The sequence below is a fragment of the Caretta caretta genome, chromosome 7, assembly GCF_965140235.1.
Source record: "Caretta caretta isolate rCarCar2 chromosome 7, rCarCar1.hap1, whole genome shotgun sequence".
NCBI lineage: Eukaryota > Metazoa > Chordata > Testudines > Cheloniidae > Caretta > Caretta caretta.
Window position 1 is genome coordinate 115,407,573 of NC_134212.1, and position 14,600 is coordinate 115,422,172.

Here is a 14,600-nt window from a genome sequence, read left to right on the forward strand (position 1 = left end):
AATTCACATTCTAATGGCTTAATCTGACCCCATGACTCCTGTATAAAACACTAGGGCCTTGCTTCATTCCAGTGGATAGGTATGCAATCTAGGTATGTCACACAGGGTCGAGCGTGAGTTTGTCCCAAGATCTGCTGTGGAAGAGCAGAGGAAATCAGAACCGTTTTCACAATGTTGCAGAAGTTTCACTGTTTTGAGTAGTCATTACTGCATTAGGTTGTACCCCGGAGGTAAATTATTATTAATAATAATATGTTATTTTTATTAAACTTGACATCTCCTTTCTTCTCAGCCCCATGCTTATCATCAGCTCTGTAACAACAAAAAAAGGAAAGTTTTATTTCCATCCCATCATCTCATCACATAGAGTCTGCTTTGGGGAGTGTACAATAATCTGCAGAAAACTTTCATGCTCTCACACCTACCAAAACATGCAATATTAATTCGGATTATTACTTGTATTTACTGCACTAGCAAGTCTAACCTTGTTAAATGCCAGTGCAAAGATGTGGGATCAGTTCTGTCATTTGGAACATCCTGTGTGCTACTTCCTCTCAGAAATCAAAAGGAAAATTACCTCACTTTTATTAATCATCCTTTTTCTTACAAGATCTTACCTTTTGTTTTGCAGCACTTCACAAGGGGAAGGTGTGTTTTCTGTGCTGCTATGAGATCTTGACAGTTAATGGAACTCTTTGATTTTTAAATAAGAGTTATTCCTCTGAGTGTACAGTATAAACCTAACAGGCAAGGGACTGTGCCTTTAAGTTCATCAGTTTCCCCAGTGCTGTACTGGAAGGATTGGACTGAAACTTTAAACATTTCTAGCCATACCTAGCACATGTATAATTTATAAGCCACACACCGTTTGCTGTCAAATAGGCGATTGATCTGACTCGGATCTCGTTAATTATCCTCCACATACATTATACGTTAACAGATCTTCAGTATACTGTGTATCAATATTAATAAGATTATAAAACACTATTGATAATTAGGAAGAGAAAGAGACCAGGCCTTTGATGCACTCTGTTACGAACGCCCCTGCATCTCTAGATTAAAAAGAGACCACTTTTCGTTTAATAATATCAGATCAGTACATCCATCTTCTAAAATGCTTTATTAAGAGAAAGCTAAGATTTGCATCCCTATGCAAAGGGCTATTTGAAATTGATTATGGAGGCATCATTGATGTGAGAGAAATTTGTTTCTCTGTCTCGACTAAAGGGAGGGTCTAATAGGGCAGGAGGGATTTAAGGTGGAGCGCTGCACACTTTGATCTTTGATCAGTAAATTCCTATTTTTCTTTGTCAGGCTATATTTGGTGAGCCAGATTGTCTTGTTCTGGAGGAAATTAAATAGAATGTCATATTACTTCCATTTAAAAAAACAACATCTATATTATCAGACTCTAAAGAAGAAGAATGGCAAATTAAAAGGCAGAATTAAATCCCACTATGTTATTTATTTCTGATTGCATTTTTCCTTATGGGTTTGTTGTTGTTTCTTATTTTTCTTTTTTTTTTTTGATGCTACCTGCCTTTTATGTTTTCATTAGATTCATAAATTTGTTAACATCAAACAGCTCCCCTACCCCCGTCACTAATTAGAACTCTGAAACATTTTGTATCTAAATCAAAACAGGTGAACTTTGCTTTGCTGAGGGGGGAAGGGAAAGTGGGGAACCTGAAAGTCAAGGACAGAGTTCAGGTTTCCACACTACTCACCCCCAATCTGTAGCACCTAAAGCTAAACAGGTTTTGAAAGCAGTACCAAAACCATCTATTTGTTTATTTGTATGGATGCCATCACCCTGGAATAAATCTGAGTGCAGTGTTAGTCGGCCCTAATCCCAATGCCCACTGACGTCAGTGGGAGTCTCTCTTGTATTCAATGGGTTTTGGATCAAGTCTTAATGTGGGCCAATTTCCGCACTGCAAATGTGATCAGGGAGAAGGATCTCAGCATCCCTGTCTAGACAGGGGAAATTTCTCACCATTGCGGACACTGTTTCACGCCATTGTTGTTGCCAGCATTTGGAGTCCTAGTATAGATGAGCACCCAGCTACTGCTGATGTAGAGCACTGTATCTCGTGCAAACCTTGCTTGATGCTACATCTCCATGCTGCCCATCAATGGTGTATGAAGAAGGCTCTGTATTGGGATAGGCAAACTCCTCGTGAGACGCTCTCAAACCATATTTTAAATTCACAAAACTTGGCAGAGGTCACACATTTATTTTCCCTGAAAGACGCCATCGTACACTTCTCATTTCCAGCTGAATGGAAGACTATGACCTGTATTATGAGTAGAATACTCCCCAAAGCCTTGTGAGTTTTATGGCTACTGGGAGGGAGCAGGGTTTGAAGAAATGAGCGGGCACATGGGGAATATAAAGGTCCTGTGTTCTAATCCTGGCTCTTCCACTGACTTGCTGTGGGAAGCCCTTTTCATCTCACTGGGTCTCAGATTCTCTGTCTTTTAAATGGGCTCATAATGCTTAGTTGCTTACTGGTGTGTTGCAAGATTTAATTTGATAATGACTATGATGTGCAATACAAATGCTAAGTGAGAGTAGAGTATTCTCATTAGAATGCGTCTTTCTTGACCTCTCCTGTCCCACTTTTCATGGTCCTGTTGTATTAGTTTTTTCAATACCCGTGCTCTGCTCCATTTTTCCTCATCTCTCTTCACGGGATTCCTCTCACCCTCGCTCTGTATGTGTTTATATTGCTCTGCCTACATTCTGCTCTCCATTTTTCAACCTAATTTTTCCATTAGGGTTTATTCTCTCTCTACACCACTCTGCCGGTCTCTCCCAAGAGAAAAAGTCAACTGAGGTCAAGTCAAGTTTTCCAACCTATGTTGCCTGAGTGCATTTGAAATTAGCCAAAATGATTTTGTCCATCCTCATGTGAGGGCCACCATCCTGGCAGACACCAGGAATTGACTCAGGGACCTGCAAAGCTAAGGGAAAATGAGGGGCTACAGAGCTAATGAGCCAAACCTCTAGCACAGAGTCATATTCTCTGTGGATTAAGCACAGAGGAGGACCTATAACAAACCGACCAATTGGTTACACTTCGTTCTCTAACTTGCTTCTAGCCTGGATTAAAATTTGCATCGCAGGACGCGCAACCCAGGTATAGTGCTAGTGTGGAGATGGCTTTACTTCTGGGTACATAGGCTTGCTCTCATAGCAGAGAGGCCTGGGAAGGAGGAGTATAAGGAAACCCAGATGTCAGAGAAGTTATGCAAAAAAAGGAGTCTTAAAAACTCACTCAAAGGGTAAAATCGCTTATATTTTATGTCTAGATTTTAAAATTTTAAATTACTCTCCTCCCCCTTTCTGGCGGGAGGTTAGAAGAAGAGCACAGGGAGAGGAGGAAACAAAACTAAATACGATAAAGACTAAAGAGAGAGAAAAAAGCAAAATGAATAAACCACCCAAAAAGGGGAGAGATATCAAAAAGAACTATAATTTTAGGTCTCTACAATTCAAAGCACCTGGGTGGGCTAAATATATTTTCAAAGGATTCCCGTAACCTGTGAATCTAGGTTGCAAGGACATGCTGGTATCATTGAATTCAGCATTTAGTTAATAGTGTGTAACGGGTTCCACTTTTGGAGGTCAAGTTCACCATTGACTCCACTTAGTCGCATGCCCACTCTCTGAACCAAAATTTGCTTCTAGTGCCAGAATTGTGCAAGTAACACCAGCTGTGAAGTTGGCCCTGGTTATACCTGGTGATTATATGGCTAAAATACTTCTGTGATAGATACACACATCTCTTTCTCTCTCGCTCTCACATCGCTATTCATTCCAGAATGTACATACTGTTTAGGTACAAAAGACTACATTAACATTACACTGCATACTACATTTTCCTGAAGATGCCTCATTGTTGTATGCCTAAAGCTGGAGACTCAGCATATCCTAAAAGTAGGCAATCAATGGCACTTGCATTGGGATGTTTACAACAGGTGATGGTTAAGAGTAGTGGTTAGAGTTTTCAAAGGGGCCTAATTCTATTAGCCCCAACTGGAACATCTAATGTAACCTTAAATAAGAGCTTTAAAAAAGCTTCGGGGCTAAATTTTGCCACTGCTGTGAGAATAGTTGCACCTCCTGTTAAAGTGGTCAAAATAAAATAACACTATCAAATAAAATAGGTAATAAGAAGGCTGACACCAACCCCTCCATCCACCTGAATCTATTCAGGGCAAGAATAGGAATAGAAAATTTAGGGGCAGAAAGATGCTGTGGAGCAGGAACACAGCTTGGTAGAGATGACTGCTTATGTGTGTAGATCACACCCTCATACCTGTGCCTTTTCAGATGGGATGGAATAGAGCAGGTGTTTTCTTCCCTGAGTAAGCACATGGCAGGTATATCTTAGCGTTAACAGCAGGAACATCTGATACTCCTTTCCAGAAAGTGGTCCTATATGTCCAAAGGAAAGCACAGAAATAAAACAAGAATAATGATACTTTGCACTTGCATCTTTCATCCCAAAGTTTGTCACAAAAATTCATCAATCAAGACCCTGCCTCCTCCCCTCTAAAAAATGAGTTGGTCTGGAGGAAGGGCAATCTATTTTTAAATGTGCAAGTGACTGTTTAGCATAATTAAGTGCCTAATTGAGGGCCTAGTAAACTTATGTACACATGTAATCATGATTCACGTACAAGCTTTTTTCTTTTCTTTTCTTTTTAAATTGGCTCATTCTCAGAGCCCTACAGATTAAAATAGTGTAGGATAGGTATGATATTGAAATTTTTCTTTAATATAAAGTTTTACAGAGTTTAAAAGAAAACCACACACACAAAAATGCTCAAGCAACTGACACAAGCTTGTATAGAAAGGAGGAGAAATTAAACTTTATGAAAGAACGTAAGCCAGACCTAATAAAACATAGATATAGCAGAACACCTCACTGATCTGTGATCCACTAGCAGAGACTGAGTTTGGATAAGAAATCACTTATTGCATAGAGAGGTGACTTTACTTTAAAATTAGAGCTCATCAAGCAGTTAAGCCTGGTGGTAGGAGCTACTATAAGTATTGTCTTTTAAATGTGATGTACCATAAAACTAACATACCCGATCACTTCTCACAAGAATGCAGTCGTTGAACCTGGCCAATTTCCAGCTGTGTTCTGCCTGCCCAAAATTCTATTTGCTGTTTCAGCTGGAATATAGCATTCTTCTCTCCCTGATATGAACTGTTATGTGGTGTTGCTGTATGCTATGGAACGGCTGCAATGTTTCACCCCAGTTGTGGCTGCATATTAGTGTCATGTGAAAAGGCTTCTATGTAGGTCTGATCCAAAGCCTACACAAATCAGTGGAAAGACTCCCATTGACTTGAAAGGGCATTGGGACAGGATCTACATGAATGAGTTTTCAACGTGCCTTAAGATGAATGGTGCACCAAGTCAGTTAATGGTTATTAAAATTATGAAAAGAGTGATAATCTTCCCATAAAAAGAAAAGGAGTACTTGTGGCACCTTAGAGACTAACCAATTTATTTGAGCATGAGCTTTCGTGAGCTACAGCTCACTTCATCAGCTTTTTTTCATGCAGTTGATAGATTTCCACTCCATACGGCTAAATGCAGTGCCTTGCATAATGACAGGTTTCAGAGGAACAGCCGTGTTAGTCTGTATTCGCAAAAAGAAAAGGAGTACTTGTGGCACCTTAGAGACTAACCAATTTATTTGAGCATGAGCTGATGAAGTGAGCTGTAGCTCACGAAAGCTCATGCTCAAATAAATTGGTTAGTCTCTAAGGTGCCACAAATACTCCTTTTCTTTTTGCGAATACAGACTAACACGGCTGTTCCTCTGAGCTGATGAAGTGAGCTGTAGCTCACAAAAGCTCATGCTCAAATAAATTGGTTAGTCTCTAAGGTGCCACAAGTACTCCTTTTCTTTTTGCGAATACAGACTAACACGGCTGTTCCTCTGAAATCTTCCCATATTGATCCATATGTAGTAGGTACATGGGTGGGTGAGTGGGCAAGAGACAGGTGGGAAAGGATTTCTCTTGCTTAGAGTATTTCCAAAGGACCAGTTTAACTCTTTCAGGTGAGGAAGTATTTCAGGACTGTAGATCCAAGGTACTGAAAATCTGTTAAGAGTTAAAAAGGGAATGGGGAGAAAGCATGAGTATTTTAAGGTAATTAATAGTTGTGGTTATGGCACTAGACTAGGACTGAGGAAATCTGGGTTCAGCGCCAGACTCTGCCATTTACTCCCTGTGTGATCACAAGCAAGTCACCTACTCTCTCACTCTCAGGTCCCCATCTGTAAAACCGTGATAATAATATAGCTTAGCCTCCATTTTATAAACACTAATCTTACGAACAACTCAGTATATGAACCAATTTTCCCAATGGAAAAAAATTCCATAACAAAAGTGATGTTGATGAAGAACAAGACAACAGACCTTCACAGTCCAGTGCCTTCAGTGCACTGGAAATCACTTTGTGTGGTTCGGAGGAGCAGAAGACAGGGATGCAGGGCACCATACTGCAATTTATGCACCAAACCTACTGTAATTTTGAGATGTTCGGTTTTATGAACTTTCTGAGCTTATGAGCTCCTCAATCTCCAATTAGTTCAGAAAATAGGGATTCTGCTGTACTTCCTTGCTCCGACCCTTTGACTGGCTTGTCTACCTGGTTTGTAAACTCTTTAAGGCAGGGGATGTCTCTCAATAGGTGTTTGCACAGCACCTAGCACAACGGGCCAGATCTCAACTGGCCGTGGGAAAGCACAGAAACAGCAGACTGTGTAGTCAGTGCAAAAATAGGAGCTGAAGATGAGCAGCAATCATATCATACTCCAACCCAAATGTCTCATACTCTACCCTACCAGACTTACAGTTTGACCAGGGAAGAAGGTGGGATAAAGTCCTGAGAGATCCGGCATGTGAGATGACCAATTGGCTGTTGCAACCCAATGATCTCACTTGGACTATTGTTCAGTGCTTTATGTTGTAATTGACTTCATAGTGGACGTCCCAGAACCTACCAGCGTAAGTGACATGCTTGACAGTCTTACCAGAGGGACTAAAAGGGTGTGGAAACTGAATTATCCCGAGACGTGGTTCCTCCATGTTTGGTTGGTGCAGCATGGAATAACTTGCCCCGCTTCTGTTCATGCTGTATTTGTTCTGTGTTTAAGCAGGAGTCTTCTGTCTCTGCTGCTGTCAATCTTCACTGGGACTAATACACTTAAAAGAAAAAAAAAAAAGCATATGGATCCTGAAGTCGTCAGAGCGTGCACTAAAATGAGACCCTTCGGAAGCACTGGTAGAACTCTGTATTTTCTCAAATTAGGGTAGTGGTTTACTGCTTCACAGCATTTCTGACGGATTGTGCCAATTTGTGGTGTGGAACCATCATTGCCCAGATGTCTGAAAGGATACATCATTATCGGGATGATGCGCCAGGTGGGTGTACGGCAGAGAGTGATTATTACGTAACTCCTTGACGTGGTACTGCATAATGGCTCTGTTGTACTGGGTTTTGCATAATATTAATCTTTTCAATGTTATTACATTGGGTGCAGTAGGAAACAAAGGAAAATATTCTAGCTTGGACAATCGCTCATTTTCAGACCCTCACAACATTTCCATTTGTATTTTAAAGGAAATTTATTTTGGGTTTTTTTTGTTGTTGTTTTGGGTGGAGAATGACATGCAATGCATTGAAACATGAATACAAATCTCTATCTCTTGGAGTTTTCTTGCTTTAATGAATAGATAGACTGTTTGAAATATAACAGTTTTAAAATGTTTTCACCCACAAAATGTTTTGAGGTCTGACACATTTCAGAGAGAAGAGCATTTTTGTGGCCGTGGTATAATGTAAAAATTGCACACACACATAGGCTGCTGTCAGTGGATCTGCACCGGCCTTCCCATTAATATCACTCTCCATAGGATAGCAGTTGGCAGGAGTTTTAATTTTAAAGTCCAAGACGGCTCATATCTAGTGCTCTAGCCCTTATTCCCCTGGGTTTTTGAAGCCACTTGAGCCACTTGTCTGGAGCCTGCTTGCTTTGATCTCCTCCTGAGTCCTGCGAGGCTGGAGAGCTCTACAGGGGAAATTGTGAATCTTGTGCTCCCATCTCGAATCTCGTCCACACCACAAAATCAAGGAAATGCTCCAGGTTTAGGTTTTCCACTCTCACCCAGAAATTAAAACTCCTTCATTAATCCGGTCTTAAATTTCAACTAGCTGCTGCTGCTTAAAATGGTAATAAATATTTCATATCCAATTGTGTTGCATTCCTTGCTGTGTTTATTAAATGGAGTTTCTCATAATTCCAGTTATTCATTTTAATAGGTCAGGACTTGGCTGTGATTTAAACAGACCACTGAGGAAACAGCCGTGGTTAAACATTGTAACAATATGGATTATTAATTTAATTGGCCAGCTATTACTTGTTTTGACTCTGTGCTAACACATTTAGCTCAGTCTCTTGTGGCCTATAAACCACAAAGGTCATGACTTCAACATTCAGAAGAATGGGAAAAAGAGAATCAGGTCTGAGATTATGAGGAAAAATAGAGAAACTGTGTGGGGAAGACAGAGTGGGGAAGGCTAAGGGCTTGCTGGAGGCAGTGCAGGGCAAAAGGGGATTTGTTTAGTAGCTAAGCAATAGAACATCCTAAACCACCGGCTGAACCGGCAGCTGCTTTCAGTCAACATCCATCCCTCTGTGGTGATTTCAGACAGGGCTTTTACCTTTAGATATAATGATGTTAACCCCCCACATTTAATAACACAGTTATTTTATTTCTGAATTTCTCTCAGATAGTAAAAAAATATACCACGCCGTGAGCTCAGGTGTGAATAATCAGTGATAATATTTATAAGTGACTGAAAAGCCAGGCACCGCCAGCTTTTACATTTTTACAGCACTTTTACTGAAAACCATTTGGGATGCTAGTTAGATGCTAGTGGGGTGAGAAAGGTATACTCCAAAGGGCATGCTAGCAGAAGAGAATAGCTAGAGAAATGTGGGTTTTATCTTTTGTGCCCAACAGAGGCAGTACAATTTACACCGTAGATGGCTCTGTTTTGAAAAAGGTCAAATCTTTCCATTGATTTTTATGCAAAAACTCCCATTGACTCTTAATAGGAATTCCGTGCATTGAACGGTGGCAGGATATGACCCATATTTGTCTTGGCAACTGTGTCGGTGGGCAGGGTTTCCATATTCATGCTTTTGCTAAACATGGTCTGTGTTCAACTTATAAAGGTACTCAGATATTATGGTAATGGAAACTATACAAGTACAAAGGTAGATAGATAGATTAGGCAGACCGGCAGACGCATATAGGTCTCTATTTGCATTGTTTCTTGTCAACCATATGCTTTGTTTTGGACATCTGGAACAGGCTGGGATTTTTAGCCGTGCCTGTACCCAACAGAACAGACCATTAACTAAGATTAACATGGAACAAGTACAAAACCTTTGTCTGAAACTGCAGGCTCCAAACAGCATAACTAATAGAGGAAATGCAGTGTGCACATAATCAGGAGTGGCTAATGCCCAACTTAAATGGTGGGGCAGCAAAGCACAATAGATCTCCTCTCACCATCCTTTCCTATCCCCTTCCTGCAAGGTAACCAGACTTTCAAAGCAAGACATTGGGACGCAGAGAAAGGAGGACACAGTGTGTGGGCGGGGGGGGGATGAGGTAGGTCATGGAGGCAGTGGCAAGAGAAGATTCCCTTTCAGAGTGAAAAGCTCAGATACTTTGCAGTAAAGGGCTGTATAGAAGCAACCTGTATTTTTCCCTCCGTGTGCCCTTTCCTGTTTTCTTACACTCACAGACTCTTCTCTATCTGCCTCCCTCTATCCCCTCCCCAATCTAGCTGTTACCCTCCCAACTCCACCACCCAAACACCTTCATTCAGACAATTCACTCCACCCCTCATAGAATATCAGGGTTGGAAGGGACCCCAGAAGGTCATCTAGTCCAACCCCCTGCTCGAAGCAGGACCAATTCCCAGTTAAATCATCCCAGCCAGGGCTTTGTCAAGCCTGACCTTAAAAACCTCTAAGGAAGGAGATTCTACCACCTCCCTAGGTAACGCATTCCAGTGTTTCACCACCCTCTTAGTGAAAAAGTTTTTCCTAATATCCAATCTAAACCTCCCCCACTGCAACTTGAGACCATTACTCCTCGTTCTGTCATCTGCTACCATTGAGAACAGTCTAGAGCCATCCTCTTTGGAACCCCCTTTCAGGTAGTTGAAAGCAGCTATCAAATCCCCCCTCATTCTTCTCTTCTGCAGGCTAAACAATCCCAGCTCCCTCAGCCTCTCCTCATTAGTCATGTGTTCCACTCCCCTAATCATTTTTGTTGCCCTTCGCTGGACTCTCTCCAATTCATCCACATCCTTCTTGAAGTGTGAGGCCCAAAACTGGACACAGTACTCCAGATGAGGCCTCACCAATGTCGAATAGAGGGGAACGATCACGTCCCTCGATCTGCTCGCTATGCCCCTACTTATACATCCCAAAATGCCATTGGCCTTCTTGGCAACAAGGGCACACTGCTGACTCATATCCAGCTTCTCGTCCACTGTCACCCCTAGGTCCTTTTCCGCAGAACTGCTGCCTAGCCATTCGGTCCCTAGTCTGTAGCTGTGCATTGGGTTCTTCCGTCCTAAGTGCAGGACCCTGCACTTATCCTTATTGAACCTCATCAGATTTCTTTTGGCCCAATCCTCCAATTTGTCTAGGTCCTTCTGTATCCTATCCCTCCCCTCCAGCGTATCTACCACTCCTCCCAGTTTAGTATCATCCGCAAATCTAAACCTCCCCCACTTTCCTTCATCCCAGCTCAGAACTCCTACAAATCCGCTCAGCTACTGCCAACCCATACTTTCTCATTCAGAGACCCCCCTCTTGCCCAATCCCACTTTCTCACACCTACCAGGTGGAGAAACCCCTCCCCCGTGACCCCTGCCCAACCACTCAACACTTTTCACTCCCCTGACCTCCTCTCCTTCCCCACCCCTACAACGCCTCCCACTCCTACCTGTTCCCTCAAGCTTAGAACCCACCTCCCAGCTTGGAAAAGGCCCCTCTGGGCTGCCTTCCCCAGCTCAGAACACACCCACCCTCACCCTCCCAGCTCAGAACCGTTCCCTTCCCATCCAAGTCCCCCAATTTCTGACATTGTGAGGTCGAGAGACACAGGGTCAGAGGCAATGAGGTGGGACCACAGCTGTAGGGACCCCTGAATCCTAACTTCTGTGGCTGGGGACTCATTGGGATATATCCCCTGAAAGGCTAGAATCCCTGCCCCTGTGCCACGTGGCTGTTTTAGCCCACGTGCTGCAGGAATGCTGCTGGTGTAGGAACCTAGCTACACCAGTGTCAGGCACCATAAGACACCCCGAGCTGCTGCTGTAAGTGCCACACCATACATACGCTGCGTATAATGCAGCTGACCGCCGGGGCCTTCTTTTGCGAGACTTAGCACCATCTGCCGCTCATGACCAGATTCCCCCATATATGATTTGTTACTGATTTGTTTTCCAGTCCTGAAGAGCACAAAACATGCGTTATTTCATTCACATGTGAACTGAGAATGGCATCTGCCTCACAGCTGACCCTGTAGCAGGCATTTAAAAGTACAGCATGCAAAAAACAGAAAGGTAATACCCGATTGGATACATAGGTACATACACCACGAACCACCATTGTGAGGTGAGCCAAAGCTGCAAAATTTGGATTCAGATCTCAGCCCCACCCCTAATTTCATAGATGTTCCAATATGCGTAAGACTTTTATAGAGCATAGACCTAGTACAAAATTCACATCCAGAGCTGGGTTCAGACTCTGAATACCCTCCTCGCAAACTTCCAGGGATTTTGGGATCTGAGGCTTTGGCTTGTTGTGTAGAGACCATTTGCAAAATTAACACCCTGCTTGATTTTGAATTGAAACTCCTCCAAAGCCTGCGGGCATTCTGGACATGAGTTTCGGTTTTGGCCCATCTATAAACCTTTGTGTGATTGCTGCAGATGGCTCAACAATTCTGTATTATCTTAAAAATCAAGCCTGTGCAGTTCTACGGCATACGGAATGTCTCTCAGTGAGGTATAATGCATCACAAGTAGAGTCTTGTGAACCTTTATGACCGAAACTTTTTTTGGCAAAAATGCAGATTGGGCAATACAAATATTGAGAGAATGTGTGTAGATTTTGCCAAATTGTTTCAGTCAAACCCCACCACCGGAATAAATGTTGACATTTTTTAAATGAAATGTGTCCATTTTTAATTTGAAACAACTTTTCATTTTGAAATTTCCTTTAATTTAATTTTATTTTTTTAAAACATTAAGACGTGCTCAGGAGGTTTTGTTTGACCCTGCGAGAACATTTTTTTTCTGACTTTTTGATATGCTAAAAATTTAAAAAAAAATTCTTTTTCAGTTCAACCCCAAACTTTTTTTAAATTGCTAGTGAACTGAAAAAATCTGTTATTTGCCCAGTTCTAGTCATAAGCTCCCCTTAGGCCTTTGACTTCACTGGAGAGGTCTCCTGAATAATATTGATAAAGCTGTCTTGTAGACCGTTGAAAAATATCGACTATATTTTATGTCACTCATAACAGTCCTTTTGTGGCCCTTAAATTTCTCTTTCCCACAAAATTTTGACAAAATGTCCGTTTTCACAATTGTAGAATTTTAAGACCAGAAGGGATCCTCTAGACCTCTTCAGAAGGTGAGAACGTGTAGAGTCACCTGTTATTCTGTAATAGGGTGACCAGACATCCCGATTTTATAGGGACAGTCCCGATTTTTGGGTCTTTTTCTTATACAGGCTCCTATGAACCCCCACCCCGTCCCAATTTTTCACATTTGCTGTCTGGTCACCCTATTCTGTAAAGATGTGGGGTATGGCTGCACCCTCCATATTGGAAGGAGGGCTCAGGACTACAGGGACAAAGTTAGCTATAAACCGTAGCGAAGAGGAGATGCTGTGATTTTTGTTATGCAAGTGTTATGTAAATTTAAATCAAAACAATTTGACTATTAGCTGCAAACCTTAATATGAAGAACAACATAGAAAACTCATATTTTCATGTTTCCAGTGCAAAGCCGCCTACAATCAAAATAGTTTTAATGAGGTTTATGTGATCGTGAAATTTAAATGAGTGTTTGGTGTGAATTATCACTGCCCAGTAATTCGGCATGAGCACTAGAGCACTATGGGAGAGTACTACACTGTGAGTACTTGGTGTGTACTGAGATGGGAGATAGGAATGTAAAGAGGAAATTCCATATCTTGGAAGGCAAGGAATCAGCCTATTGTCTATCCTCCTGGCCAGTTAGGGCCTGATCCAAAGCCCACTGAAGTCACTGAGAACTGGATCATGCCATAAGATTTTATTGTTGCTCCCCATTTTTTCCAGTTTCTCTTTTGTCAGCAGGTACATCAAATTTGTGAAGGGAAGATGACACAGTTTCTGGAACCTCCTCTCCAAAATCTTTGGTGTTTGCAGCAGTATCCTCTTCTAGGAATAGACCAGCATGCTACTTTGTAGCTTACCACTGATGCTAGCTGATCATTGCTTGGCCACAGATAGGTTTGCTACGTTCATGATAACCTTTTGTTTCCTGTGATATCTTGTGCTCAGAAACTGACATTTCGCAACATGTGTTTTTTTCTAAAGATATTTTATTTATACATTTGAAAAATTGATACAAACAATAGTTTTTAGGACAAAAGGACAGTTAGATGAATGCATTTTTTTCAAACAAGTGGAACAAAGGATCATACATAGTCCTCAAATGACAGAAGAGAATAAATATCTCACAAATTAACTTAACCTGAACAAAAAGAAAAGGAGTACTTGTGGCATCTTAGAGACTAACCAATTTATTTGAGCATAAGCTTTCATGAGCTACAGCTAACTTCATCGGATGTGACCTAAACAGTGGGTGTCATTCCCTCATGCTACCTGTTTGTGGAATTCATGGGTCATAAAAGAATATAAATATATGGGACCCCTCCAAAATTAGTTGAAACCAAGTACAAGGAATCAACTAAAATTACAGAAAATAGGAAAGTTTTGAGATTCCTACATCTGCAAAATCTGTCAGAAATTCCTCCTCGTCTTAGGAGGTTGAGGAGTTAGACCTCAGTTTAGACTGTTAGCTCTTAGTGCAGAGTTTGTCTTTGTTTGTAGAACACTTCACACAATGGGGTCCTGACCCATAACTAAGGCTCGTGGGCACCACTGCAATACAAATAATAACATAACAAGTTAGGGATCAGTCCTGCAAATTCTTAAGTACATGCATTACTTTGTATCCAAGTAATCACAGTGAACTCATTCTTAGTTTCTGAGAACCTTTTGACTTCATTACACACACGCACACACAGAGTTACCATTACCCTCTGCAAAATGCCCTGAAGGTTTGCAGGACAAAATTTGGATGCCATAGCACCAATATAAGAATCCCTCTTGCTTAAGTAATTCATATAAATATCTTCTGAGCTGAGCTGCCTTCTGATCATCAGGAAATGCATGTATGCAACTTCTTAAATATATCATC

At 41.5% G+C, this 14,600-nt stretch overlaps 1 long non-coding RNA gene across 2 annotated transcripts; it reads right to left on the reverse strand.

Annotated features, from left to right (window-relative positions):
- Window positions 1–229: 229 nt before the first annotated feature.
- On the reverse strand, window positions 230–7,216 carry LOC142072834 (uncharacterized). Of its 2 annotated transcripts, none has more exons than XR_012669431.1 (3): window positions 7,069–7,216; window positions 4,326–4,444; window positions 230–312 (listed from the first exon to the last, which is right to left on the reverse strand). It is a non-coding gene; the product is annotated as an uncharacterized LOC142072834 (long non-coding RNA). The 2 variants fall into 2 exon arrangements; XR_012669430.1 differs by lacking the exon at window positions 230–312 and adding an exon at window positions 1,230–2,154.
- Between the last annotated feature and the right edge of the window lie 7,384 nt (window positions 7,217–14,600).